The following is a 12,856-nucleotide window of genomic DNA, read 5'->3' as shown; positions in this document are numbered from 1 at the left end:
ACAGAACACATTAAAAAAAAAAACATTTAAAATATGAAGGAACAGAAAGGTGCATGCCAGTTTTCTAAACTCCAGGAATAACATTCACAAGGAAGTAGAGTGGAGCACTGGTAGACTGGCTGTGCTTTGTGGAGTATGGATTCACATCATACACTTGTGAGCCACAAGAATTGTCAGGTCACACTGATTTTTACCACTTAATCCAGAGTGTTTGTTGTAGTCCTGAAAAAGTACTCTTTAGAAAAAAAACAAACAACAAACCCAAAAAACTATCTTGAAATGTAAATGGACAGGATTGTTCCTCAAGTGCAAAGGACCATGCACTCATAAATACTAAAATTCCCACTGAAAGCAGCTATGACTGGCTACTACAGACAATTTCCACATCCAAAATGAGTCATATTAGAAAAAAAATGAAAAAAGGACATGGTCAAAGGGAAAAAACACAAAAAACAACTCCCTCCCCAGAAAAACCCAAAACAAAACCAAACAAAAAAACCCAAGCAAGCAACTAAACCAACAGCAAACACCATCTTATTTCTGGGCTGAAAACATAATAGCTATTTGAGGACGTTCTTAATCTCTCTCAATAATTATCATGGATTTTCTTATACATAGTAGGATAGAAATGAGGAAGAAGAGGTCAGTGCCCTATTCCTCTGACTTCAGTACTGAGAAGCCAAGAACAAGAGAAAGACCCTTTATATTTCTTCTATATTTTGCTGCTTGCTTGGATACTGACAAATCTTGTAAGCTGCAGCTTTCTGGTAAAGTTTTTTTTGGATGAAGCTTAATGGCTTTCTAAAGCTGTAAGAAATTGACTTAGAAATAAAAATGATTTTGTTCTTAATGCAGTTTAGCCACATTTTGTTTAAAATTAAGCTGAAGGTGCACTGTCATCTGGACCAACAGGTGTTCCTTTCCTTTTACTTTGCACCCAGGGGGGCCACGTGGTGCTCAGGACAGGGGCTAACGAACACTGTTCTGTTCTTGTCCCAGGGTGCTGGGTTATACATCTGTCTTTGGGGCTTAAAACCACTTTTCTCTGTATCATTGTACAGAGCAACTGTTGCTCTGTATCTTCTTAGTAAATTATAAGTCTGACTTGTAATATCTTGAATTGGGTTCATTTCTCCTGCCAGTTTACTTTTAAACCAGCACAGATGTATATACATCCCCCTGATAATCAGATGGATCAGTATCATCAGGTCAGTTAGAAACTAGATAAGCTAAAACAAGACTTAAAAAATTCAAACCCAGTTGACATCCACTCATTCATGGCCCTAGATCTTCCTGTTAACAAATTTCCTTACATGTGTGCAGAAACATTTAGTCCCTCACTGATTAAAATCTGCTTTCACTGAAAGCTTTAACTTTCAGGTGGCACAAAGCACAGTATGCCCTGACTGGAGTCTCTCCTCTCTGGTTTTCAGTTTTTACCCCATGCTTTCTGTACCAAAACAACATTCAAAACAATGCCTTAGGACACTTAAGATTTCCATAAAGAAAATCACTGTAGCGTTTGAGCTTTTCAAGCATAAAGAAGTTTTAAATACATTTCTGAGCGTAGGCTGATCCCATTTTGCAGACAGAAATAATGCTTTGCCTTGAAGTCTCTGTCCTTCACATTACTGATTTTGAGGTACCTGCCTTGAGACAGGCTGAACTTGGTACTTCCTGTAACACATACGTGGCACTTGACATAGAAAATACAAGGACAGCTCCCAGAGATTTTAGTTAAGCTGAGAGTGTTCAGCTGTTCAACATATCCATCACCATTGCCCCAAGTCAGATCAGAAGAGAAAGGGAAACACATTATGTACAGCTAGATACCAAATGTTGCATTACATATAATTGAGTACTGAACAGAGACCTCAAAAGGCTCCCTAAAGAACAAATGAACAAGGACAAGTGCCTACCTACTGTACCTAAGGTAGAAATGTGCAAATGATGCATTTAACAGGTACATGTGTAACTTTGTAGGTGTTTTGACCAGCAAATGCTTTCCAACATAATTTAGTTTAGGGACTTTCATATCCATGTACAAACCTCTGCCAGGTGAGCTAATGGAAAAAACTGACAGTTGCTCTGTACAGCAGGCCTGATTTAAGAGGAAATGGGACAGTTTGTCACAATAATCTAGGAACAGCAGAAGACAGAAAAAACCAGAGAGAGCCTTCAGTTACACATAGTCTTTCCTTTACCACCCTAGTATGATCTCAGCCCTATCTTGCTTCCCAATCCCATGAGCATCCTTAATTTTCAGTCCTACTGTTAATCCTCCAGTCTCATCATCTCACATAGTTCACTGAGTTCATATCCTTCTCCTCCTATGCACACACATCATCTCTTATGGGTAATTGCTGTTCTCTCTGACATCTTGTCCATGGGCCCACGTTCACTTCTAGTGTCTTCAATTGCTCTGCAGGTTTTGTGTCCCCTCTTCTAGTGCATTATAGCTGATTGTAAGCTGATCTCTCTGCTCCAAAGGTACCAAATCCTACTCTTTTGTCAGTGTCTAACCCAAATTTACTTGTAGACTTCATAATTGAATCAGTGTTTCTTCTAGGACAGCAGCTGAGGTCAGTAAACAGATTATTGAGAATAAGTCAGACAGAAGACCTTGTTTCTCAGGTCCCACTCCTGGGCTTCAATTGTTATTTGGGACACTGAGCTCAATTTACTAAAGCAGTGCTCAGTGAGGTTTTTTCCTTAAGGGGATGATGCAAGCACAGTTGGTCAATACTAGAGAGTACAACCTCAGAGAAAGCAGATCCCTTAAACTTTTTATCTGATATGTTATTATAAGTCTTCACTGAGCATGTTAAATAGTTTGAGTTATTTAGAACTTGGGCAAAAATATGAAGATTCAGATGGGTAATTAAAAAAATACACATCAGATTTCAAATTTTAAATCAATTGGGAAATTCAAATATGAGGTCACCGTAAGTTGCTCTTACATATTTTAAAACATAATTTCCCTGTAACCATATCTCCTGCAGCAGCTTAACTGTTCTGGGTGAAGCTTAAAAATAATTTTAAGAAAATCTAGCCTGAGGCAGGCATTCATGAATAGAGCATTTGTGCTCAAATGTCTGAAATCTGGAAAAGCTTTTAATAGTTTTAAATGCCAGGGTATTCTAATTGCAGATATAAAGCAACTTCAACAACAAGCAGCGTTCTCAACCCCAGCTATAATAATTACATGAAACTCTCTGCCTTCAGTCCACATGTATTATACATAACCCTACGAACAAATGACTTTACACTGTGGGTTCTCACTAACTGATGTTCTCCCAGGCCACAGTCACTACCAAACATTACAGATAAAGAAGAAATTCCAAATATAAAATCTTTGAGATACAAAAACTTTCTGAATATAAAAATTTTTATACTCATATATACATATATGCTCATACTAAAATAAACATAATCCCAGTAAGACACAAACAACACAAGATAAAATCACCATACCACCTTTTACCACAGGGTTCGAGGATTCCACACTATGCAGCCATAAAATTCTATGCAGCAATCAAGCACCTTTGTTTGAGTCTCATGAACAAAAAAAGCCACTAGCAAACAAGGATAGAAATACTATCTCCCCTTGCTCTGGGTGCAGATTCACAGCACCCAGACTTTTATCTTAACTGCAGACTGTTGCTACTGCTCCAACCTCCCACGTGTTCCTACTTTCTAGCAATCACACACTCATGCAATGACTCAGATCAGCTGTGATCAGAAAAGGAACCACACCAAAATAAATAATCAAGGTGTCACAGGACCAGCCAGCCCTTCCAGAGCACTGAGCACACCTGTTGCACAGTTGCTAAGCCAAAGCAAGAGAAAGGGCAGGAACAGGGGTGCTGAGAATAGAGATCCCCCCGTTCTCCTGCAGCTTACAGCCAGAGACCAGGGAGCATAAACAAAACAACATATGGCTGTCACCAGCTCCACAAACTACACATTCGATCTCCCATAAACACGTGTTTATATCATGCTTCATTTAGGTACAAACCAGAGAACTTTGGGAAAGAAAGCACAGTTTAATACCTAAAGGCCAGGATGCAAAGCAGACTCGCAGCTGTTCTGGATGTTCTGACCTTAACTCCAGATTGCAAACACTAAAAAGCTCTCTCAGCAAAACCTGTGCTCATCAGCACAGTCTTACACATATGTGCAACAGTTTGCATTTGAATGACAAAACAAGCCATCATCCTTAGGAATGGGTGCTCTGCTCCACAGGTATGAAAGCTGTATTCTTTGCACCAATAAAAGCAACTCCAAAGTACACTTCTCCAGTAAGATATTTGACTTCTGCTGCCCAGAAGTCACTGTGGCCCTAACATTTAGTTTCCTCATCCTCCATTCTTCCTCACTTCTTGAAAAATGCATGCTATGTTTGGGAAATACCTCTCCTAATTTGCTTTGCAAGAAAACAAGATAAAGCTGTAGAAAGACTATTTAATGGTGCACATCCCAGGAAAGACCTGGACCTTTTCAGTCACAGAAAGCTTTAAAAAAATGCAGACCCAGCAACAGAACAGTGACACAAGTACAGAATGCAGTGGCAGGGCTCTAATAGGGAGCTACATGAGAGACCTGACAACTGCTGCAGCAGTCCAGAAAACACAGACAGCCCAAAGGAAATCCTACACCATCTGCTGCTCCTATGACAAATCATTTCTGCAGCCAACATGTAAAGCTAATGCAACCCTAGAGGGACAAAGACACTCTGCAAGATGTAGAAGAATGAGCCAGTGGAAAAGATTCATGGGAGAATCAAGACCCCGGAGAGGGACTTTTACACAACTTGCTGGATCTCCTGAGATGAGTTCAGACACAGAGTACAGAAGTGCAAGGAGGTATACAGAGCTGGAGGAAGCAGTGGGTGGAAGGAAAGGGGGCAGTTGTTTATTTTATACTTTCCAAAATTTGCCCCACTTCTTCTCCACCCTCTCAAATAACAGTCAGGCACTTGGAGAACAAAGGAGCTGACTTTTTAAAAGTCGCCTGTTTATTTTAGAAACACGTACAGGCAATAAAGCAAAAATACTGGAGTCACTGGCAGTAGTCATGTAACAAAACAGCTTCTACAAATACAGATCAGCAAATTATTCACCAAAGTAATCAAACATACCAAAGCCAACACATACAATTCAAGTGCAAGGAAAATCTTAAATAAATTTTTTAAGAATTAAGTTTGTGTCTACTCATACAAACTTTGAAAATAACCCTGCAATGTAATCACTGCAAATACTTGTGTTTTCCTGTCAATTCCCATCACCCAAGTTAACTCCAAACTCAATCTCAATCTGTACAGAGACAGTACTTCAAAAGCAGTACAGCAATATTATCAATCGCTCCCCGCATCGAGAGATTTTTCATGCTGATCTGGGCAATCATGTAGGTTCTGGGGTTTTTTGAACAATTGACGTCAGGGTTTTGGGTTTTTTTTCTACCCTTCTGTGGCTTACTCTCATGGAGAGCATCTCCACATCCTGCTTACAAACACAACCAAAACCACAAAATACAGCTACAGCAGACCTGCAGTGAGTATGGCAGACTATGTGCCACTAGTCACTGCTGTTGTCTCTTGGATTCTATCACTTGCCAGGATGTGACCAATACCTATGATAGCCTACAGGTAGGGTACACATTTACCAAACTACCTTCACTTGTACCTAGGATACTTTGTGCCTTCTAAAGGCACACCTATGCAATCACCATGCAAGCAGCTTATATATAATCCTGAAGCAAATCTAACCCAAGTATTTTCTTGGTCATGAGGTCTAAAGATTTTACGGGGAAAAGTTGAGTTAGATTTTTCTTTTCCTTTCCATTTACAGTATACTGAACAGTGTCTCTGCCCCTTATTTATTGGTGGCCTTGACAGAAGTATCTTTGACAAGCTGCCATCTTTGCACCTCCTGAGGGACTGGCCTTGGCCATGGGAACAAAGAAACAGACAATGCAGGGCTCATTCTAAATTTTGCTTCAGAGAACACTATCCCAGACAAAATGGGTTGAGGAGGCAGCTGTTGAGAGAAAAAAGGTGCAATGAGAAGAGCATTAAGGGTCCATGCTGCTCCATCAAAAATTGTAGACAGGAATGCCAAAGCCTTCAGCCGTTAGAGCTTCTGCACTCTACTGACAAGTTAAGGTACCTACAACAACAACTTTCCCAAACACAGCATCCCTCTGCAACATCAGCATAATATGTATCCTTATACCTGCTGCTGTAACCTGGGAAAGTTGAGGTGATATTAGTATGAAAAACCTCACTTTGGCAAATGCAGGATTTTTTATAAAAAAAAAATAAAACTATCAACGATCAAGTAAATTTACCTAAAATTTGTTTTCAGTGTTTCTCATTATTCTTATTACTCAATACCATTTTGTATCCAAAAGTCAAAACTGTTTTGCTGTGTCTTGCAAACAGGAGTGCACACCCAGTCAACAATCCTCCTACCAAATTCAGAACAGATGTTTATAAATAATTCTAAAATCTATATTGAAGCCAAGTACACAGAGTTCACCAAGACAGCATGCTGCTATACTAGACATACTGCTCAAGTAATTTTTTGAAACTACTCCCAGCTGCATGGAGCTTTCATTGGCTCTAACAATGCCTAACACAATCTGAGAGTCAAAAATCACCATTCCTTGTGATTACCATCATCCTTGCATGGTTTCCCCCTAGTCTTCTTTGAAAATTATATATAACTATAAAAATACGAATATTTGGTGCAGAGACAAACATGAGGCATTGTCAGTACTCTTTTCAGATACAGCCCTATTAAAACCGTTAAAATCTTTACTTCATCTTACCAGACTTCTGATACACATATTCACGAGCTAGGAGACAAAGCACAGGATGGCCCCCTTCGGTCACAGTAAGCTCTGTAATCCTGTCCATGCCACGGCACAGTACAAGAAGAGTGTTCCTGTTTGCACCACCCCTAAACTCTTTAACTGCTGGAACGGGAGCATCAGGCATCTTCCTTGATAAATACGAGTCAGAAATACTCCTGATGATAGAGCGGTGCTTTGAATTGCTGTGGAATAATGATGCTTTCCTTTCATGCAGAGGCATTGAGGGGAGGAGGGAAGAGGAGAGGAAGTCTTTTAATCTATCATACCACCAGCATTTAAAGAAGCATGAAATAAGGAGGATTTAAAACAAAGCTACAGTCCAGTCAGTCCATTTTCATCCAGCCTTGATTTCCCAGCTGTATATTGAGCAATGACATAGTGTAATTCAGACTTTTGCATCAACGGAATTCTGTGCAAATGCCATATTTTCCATGCAAACCAGAATCTGGATACAAGTTCTCATTCCACCTGGACAGAACTTCAATCTGCTATCATAGTTAAATAAATGACTGTGACACTGAATGCTGTGAGGCACTGTCTCATCCCTCTTGCTTTGGTACCTCTTTCATTTTATTAAAAGCAGCTACTACAGTAAACCCTTCAATTCTACAAAACTTTTATTTTCTTTTAAATCTATGCTACAGATAGGAAGGTAATAATAAAATTTGTGAAGTGCACTGCTTTTTAAAGTTCACATAAAGCATTGGACTAAAGAAAGGGAAATGAAACCCTGACCAAAACTTGCATAGATTCTCTGTGCACAGTGGTGATGTCTCACCATGTACTGCACAAAGACTAGCAGCCAACCACTGCACCATTCCCCAGGGGAGATGCAATCTCTACACATGAAGTCATGTCATCTTACACTTAGTGATCTTAGAGAACAAAACCACCCAGCAAAGACATGGCTCTGGCCAGGTTCTTTAATGCCACTGTGCCCCCTTTTTCTTTGCTGCATATACAAAAGTCTGATCTCTGCTCCAAAACACTTTACACTCATAAAGTATTCTTAGGACTTGTGAGGAAATGTGTTCTATGAAAACGTAAAATTCTAGAAGAAAATAGAAGGCTTCCAAAAGCTGGTTTTGCTTTTGGTATTTGAGGACCTTGTTGTAACTGGTTTCGCATGGGCAACAAGAAAAGAGACAGCCTTTTACTCTGGGAAGCTCGAGCAGAAGTAGCATCTTCACGGAACGGGCAGTGGTGGCCACTTAGGACATGCAGAGTCCTGACCTTTTGAGAAGCTAGAATGTCTGCCCTTTACCAAAGTTAGAAAACTTGGTTCACGCAACTGCAGGAAGAATACATCTGGTAAAAGCTGCTGATGCAGTGCACTTATCAAAACACAGATGCGGCTTATGAAAACCACCTGCTAATGCCAAGTGCAGATGCTAAGAGAAAAGATCAGCCACCTCAATGGCAGTTTACATGAAACTTCAAATAATAGACTAAGTAAAAGAAATAACTCATTTGAGGGGGGTGGGGAGGTGTCAAGATAGCCTTAACAGGATACACAAATGTTAAAATACATTAGTTTGAGGGAGGGACTTTCTTTATAAAAGCAAAATTAAAATCTCAACTTTTCTTTTAAAAATCCCAGCTCTGCTGTGGAAAAACAGCTTGAAATCATGAGCAATGCATAAACAATGCAGTCTGTACATATTTTCAGACAGCAAAAGACCCTTGAAGGCCTGAGATAGCTCTTTCACACCATTAGGTACCAATCCCAAAACCCATGGCTTTTGAGACAGAGTTCAACTACCACTACTTGAAGAAAGGGACTGTTGTGTAACAGAGGGACACAGAGGAACAAACATTCACTCAACTATCACAGCAGATGAAAGTAGATAAAACCCTGACATTTCTCTAGGTGTGAGAGGGTGACAGCACCAAGGTCACGTGGCATATATCTATGAAAATATACAATTGAAAAGGGTAAGGAAACAAGGCCGGGGAGAAGGAAGACACTTCACTATACTGTGAAGCCTGCCTTAGTCTAAACCTTGAAATAGCATGGGAAGTGCATAGCAGTCCTGAGCAAGCTAAAACATGTTTTCTGCTGTTACCTGTTACCTGTTTTTTCCTAAATTTATATATATATTTAAACACTACTCAAACAGCACAGAAAAGCTAACATAAGCAGAAATTGAAGTTGTAAAAAAATAAATTATATGAATACTAATGATGCCAGTATCTTCTGTCATTATACACTTGCATCAAATACATTTGAAATACAACAACCTGAAGGAGGTTGGTTCAAAAACTGCTTAAAAAGAGCAGCAGTGAGCAACTAGTGAAGAACAAAGATTTTAAAAGGAATATGCATGAAAAATTTGTTTTGGTGGGTATAAGGAGAACAACAACAATTTCCAATCTGATGTTAATTTTATTTTGATAAAGCATTTAACATCTGTTATGCATAAGATTCAAGGAATGTTTTCTACAAAATTTATTAAAAGTTATCACTCTTGTTAGCAGTAGGCCACCTTGCTCTAAGTCTTGTGGTTATACATGAACATGTAAAATAGCTAATAGCACAGTCCATAAAACAGCAACAGCAACAAATCTTCCTTACAAAATAATTCTTCCTTCTGCTTACCATAATGTGATTACAATGAACAAAGGAGGTGGAGCACAGTAGAGAGATTAGTTAATGAAGCTGATGCTGCAGCAGATTAATAAAGACATATCCAGCAAAAACCAACAGTGATTTACTTTGCATCATTTCCAAAATTATCTGAAAGTAATTTTATTTTTGCACAGATTTCCTTCTGAATAGAAATGGATTTAAAATATTCACATCATAATGCACCCATCGGTTGAGGTCCTTTCTCACCTATTCAGTGCAGCTACGCTCAGAACACTGTTCAAGTCTGGCACACCAAGCACATTTCTGGGAACTTAAAGTGACAAACTTCCCCTACAATTCCCTCTCAGACATAGGCTTACTCACCTGAGTTCTTAGGAACTCAAACTTAACTCCTTCCCCACATCCCATCCTCAAGCCTCATTAACTGCTGCATGCCAGGAAGCCGATTAGAGGACTATGTCATATAGAGCAGCAGTAGTGAGGAAAACAATTGCTGCAGCTCAGACTGTCATACTAAATACCTGCACAGCTGGAAGTGTGGTTCAGTTTTGAAACCTGGGACTACCCAGACATTTCTTTGATGCTCTCATTTGTCAGAGTGTGGATGACAAGGTCAGGAACTCTGGAAGGGACCTGGGGAATAAAGAGCTGGCCAAAAGGCTTTAAGTTACAGCTCAGAAACAAAGCAGAAAAAGGCAAAAGGCAGCTTTCGCGTTACTTAATCTGTTTATCATCTCTTTCAGGTGACACGTCTGTGAGATTCATAGAGGATGGGAAAGTTCATTTGTGAGTTATCAAAGACACCAGGAAAGACTGCCAAATCAGAGCTCTTTGCCACTCTCTCCTTTTCCAGGCCACAGAGGCAGCTGAAAAGTGGAGACCATATTTTCAACAGCAGAATATGTCTTCTGTTTGGCTGGGTCCTGCACAAGTAACTCCCAAACTTCAGGGCGGGCCCAGCAAAGTACTTTAAAGCCTTCATAAAGCATCACAAGGCAATTTGAATGCCCTAGTGTCAAATTTTTAACTAACATCACTATAACTTTACAATTGAACTAAACAAACTTGCTGTGAATGATTTTACTCAATCTACAATCTGTGAAGGAATGCAATGTCTTGTAGTCCCTAGTGCACGCCAGAAAGAGAATCCTATAGAAATGTATGAGGCTCTTCATTGTGGTACATGGTACTCTTAAAAAATTCTTCCTTCCTATCTCTAAGACTGTTTATATAGCAGCTCTCAAACTACACTGTGATAAGGGACTGAATCCTGGGTACAAACAAAGGAATTGAGACCAGTTGGATGGAGAACAGATGTGGATCATGGAGGGAAAGGCATGAGGTAGCTGTGCTCCATCCTGGTCCCAACACGATGCTGCCCTAGACACAGGGATCGTTCCCCTGCCAGAGGGCCTCCCATGCACAAACAGCCCTCCCACCCTCCTCTCACATAACACAGGGCTGAGACACACTATAATAGCAATCAGCAGTCACAAGGAAGTACTAGAATTGTGATGAGTTACCACAACAAAGGGACAAACGTTTGAAATTAGCAGCACATAAAAACTAGTATTGGTTTCTGCTGGCCATAAATAGTAAGAGGACATGTCCAACACTGCAGGTATTTCTGTAGCATACAAATACCCAAAACAGCGTTAAGAGAGCTACCCAGGAACAAGGAGAGCTGTAGACACAGATTGGAATACTTTCTCAGCCAGTCACACTATTACCAGGTCTTGAGGGTGAGGTCTGCTATCACAGCACCCCACTACAGACTGCGGTGTTGGCATACTCCACAAAGAAGTCAAGAAAGAAAAGGCAACAACATTCCTAGTTCACATAGTTACATGCTAGCACTGAAAGTGTTTCCATCAACAGCTTCTGACTGACTGCCAAAAATAACATTACACTTTCCTTACAAAAGTCTCACATCCAATAGACCAAGCATTAAGATGTCTGGAAATAAACCATTAACGGATTCATCAGTTTCCAGATCCTATTTAATACCTGATTATTATGTATCACTATAGTCAATTTATAGCACCCATTCAGGCTTCCATATTTCATTCTGAGGGGGAAATGTATTTAAACAGAACAAGTATCCATGTAACCACAAAGTAACAAATCTTTTTTAGTATGTAGAATAGTAAATATGTAATAAAGACTTTTAAAGCAATGTTACTCCAGTGAAAATATTTGAGTGAATGTACTCCCAAGAACTACATTTTGATGATAAAAAAATCATTTAGTCTGTTACAGAATGACTGATAGCATTATGAAGAACAGTGGCTGCAAAGCTATTTAAAGTTTAGGCAAAGGAAAACCTTCATTTTCTGTAACTGTACTGGCTTTATAACTATTAGGGATTATTTGTGCATAGGACCCCTCTGTCAAAGAACGCATTGTGATGGGTGTCATATAGACACAGAACAAAACGACCACTCTTTGCCTTATGCTAAATAACAAGTTGCAGATGTAATTAACACAGTTTATAAAAGATACAAACTTTAAACAGAAAGCAGGATTTTGAGAACTCCTGCATTAACATCTTTTAATATCTGAATATTCAGTACATTTTAAGATGCAAAATGAACGTTCATGTGCCGTTGTAAATTAAATGAAAAGAAGCAATGAGGAAGTTTGCATGATAGTCTAGAAACAACCAACCTTGAGTTCTAGCCTTTGCCTGCACCATTTTAATTTTTGGCACTCTTAAAAAGCCAAGTTTAATATTTTTGGCTAGAATTGAGATTGTACAGATTACAGTACTTCAATCTAGTTGAACTGAATTCTTTTCTGCAGGGAGTCTTCCTTCTTAAAACCTCTAAGAGATTCTAGGAGCTGTGGCAACATGGGTACCTGTCAGAGTCAATCACAGAGTGTGTGTACAGTGATGGTGAGAGGTCTGTGTGATGACAGTATGGAAACAGTATAAGAAACTGGAAAAGAGCAGGCCTTTAACCCCACTGAGAACTTTAGTCCTTTCCATGTCTATCAAGGTTACTTTAAGCCTTCACATATTTGGTATTTGCCTCAAAGTCATTACATTTGGAAAATTTTGTTCAAGGCTAAAAAGCAAGTTGTCATGTCAGACCTTTCACAGACAATATCCAGTCACTTGCCCTTTCCATTTATAAAATATTAAAATCCATCTTGAAATGCTTTTGCTGATCTCAGTTGTGGAAGCACAGTAGAAGGAACAAATGGCCTATTGCCTTTGGGGTCAAATACCACAAGACTCATCTCTGCCTCCCTCCATATCCCATTTGTCACACCATCACAAGTTGAGTGAATGGAATTACTTAACAGTCTCTCCCTGTACTACTCCCTGAGTTTCTGCTCTCATCTTCATACAAGCATTTCTGTTTCAGCATCAGATTAGTTTCTGCC

General features: G+C 39.5%; 1 protein-coding gene across 1 annotated transcript in view; it reads right to left on the bottom strand.

Annotated features, from left to right (window-relative positions):
* Positions 1 to 12,856, bottom strand: part of STARD9 (StAR related lipid transfer domain containing 9) — a gene marked incomplete at its 5' end in the record, with an annotated part of 100,688 nt that overhangs the window by 87,063 nt on the left and 769 nt on the right. The window lies entirely within an intron of this gene.

Source organism: Manacus vitellinus, unplaced genomic scaffold (assembly GCF_001715985.3).
Source record: "Manacus vitellinus isolate BGI_N305 unplaced genomic scaffold, ASM171598v3 scaffold_6_pilon, whole genome shotgun sequence".
NCBI lineage: Eukaryota > Metazoa > Chordata > Aves > Passeriformes > Pipridae > Manacus > Manacus vitellinus.
The sequence above is the reverse complement of the archived record's forward strand: the minus strand, read 5'-3'. Positions and strand labels throughout refer to the sequence as shown.